A 1,521-nucleotide genomic window follows, 5' to 3' on the forward strand; every position below is an offset into this window, starting at 1 on the left:
CCAGCAGCCGCAGTGAGCGGCTGTCCAGAAGCCGGCGACTGATCTGCCTCGCCAGGGAAGAGCGCAATGATGGTGCCAACTTGGGCCAGTGAAGCGGCGTCCTCCACAACTAGACTGAAGAACAAAACAACAGCAACTTGTCTGTTCCCCTTCTGCCAATTCCCCAGCACTGTTCCCATCCCCCAATTACCCAATAAAAATCTTTAAAAAAAAAAAGAAAGTACTTTTCTATGAGATAAAATAGTCTAACAGAAAGGAGGAGGAGCAGAGAAATGACAGAACCTAGCAAGAAATAGAGCACAGACAGCATTTTCTCTAAAGCAACGGCATAATGCAAAGACTGTAGACTTTGGAATGATTTCAAATCCTGGTGTTTAGAAAGTCTACAATGTGCCAGGCCTGTGCAATAAATAGCACTTTATATGTTTTCTCATTTAATCTTTATAACTCACGGTATTGGTGTCATTATAATCCTTATTTTACAGATGAGGAAATGTGATAAGAAATTAAGTAACTTGCCTAAGTGATACATAGTAAATGATAAAAAGGGTACAAACATCAGTATGACCTTGGGCAGGAGACATGGCATTTCTGCAACTGAAATTCCTAGCCTTACCCACTACCACTGTTGAGAAGGTAACATGTAACAAGTGTCTGGCACGTACTTGATTATTGATTAGCTCTAATACCCAGCTCAAATTGTTCCTATTAGCTACATTGCACGGAGCTTGTCAGTGTCGAAAAATGAACGGAATCTGAATCCATTCCCTAATGTGTATTATTAAGACATTCAATTTTTCTTTTTGATAGCTCCTGCATGAGGGTTTATGTGAATTCAATAGCTAGCCTTTATGATTTCAATAGCAGCAGAAGTCCCAGGAGCTAGTTAGTAGTTACCATAAACTATAAGCAAACCTCTTTACCCTTTAGGTTTTCTCCTCATACTCCTCACTTTTAATCCTTAAGAGCTACTACAAGCATCTACCTGAATCAAAATTGGAAAATCCTGGTTTTGCTAAAAACAAGCTCTGTGAACACAAGTAAGCTACTGACTGTTGCTAATCCTCTGGTTTCCTGGCCGAAAACAAGGCCAATACAAGCAAACTTGGTGATGCTGAGTGGATGGATAAGCAGAAATATGTGTAAAGTGTTTGGTCCACAGCTGACACAGAATATGTGCTCAACAAAAGATCATTATCCAGGTCATGAAAGCTCTTCACAAAGAAATCAAAGAAAAAAAAATAAAAGCCCTAGTTTGTTCATCCTTCGTAAAATGTATGTGTTATTATATTTTATTTTCCCACCTTTCCCTCACATTTGACTGTAGACTCTTTTAAGATGTTAGGAAAAAAATATTATCATCAATCTACACTTAAAAGTATAGTGCCGGGGACGGCTAAGTGGCACGTTGGTTAACAGCTGGCTTAGGACGCCAGCTCTGAGCAGCAGGGCCCCGGTTCGGATCCCACATGAGGGCCAGTGACACTGCCCTCTACAGCTAAGATGGTGAACAACAGCTCG

At 40.6% G+C, this 1,521-nt stretch overlaps 1 protein-coding gene across 2 annotated transcripts in view; it reads right to left on the bottom strand.

Moving 5' to 3' along the window:
- Positions 1–1,521, bottom strand: part of ZFP91 (ZFP91 zinc finger protein, atypical E3 ubiquitin ligase) — a 38,505-nt gene that overhangs the window by 5,883 nt on the left and 31,101 nt on the right. The window lies entirely within an intron of this gene.

Source organism: Hipposideros armiger, unplaced genomic scaffold (genome assembly GCF_001890085.2).
Source record: "Hipposideros armiger isolate ML-2016 unplaced genomic scaffold, ASM189008v1 scaffold_253, whole genome shotgun sequence".
NCBI lineage: Eukaryota > Metazoa > Chordata > Mammalia > Chiroptera > Hipposideridae > Hipposideros > Hipposideros armiger.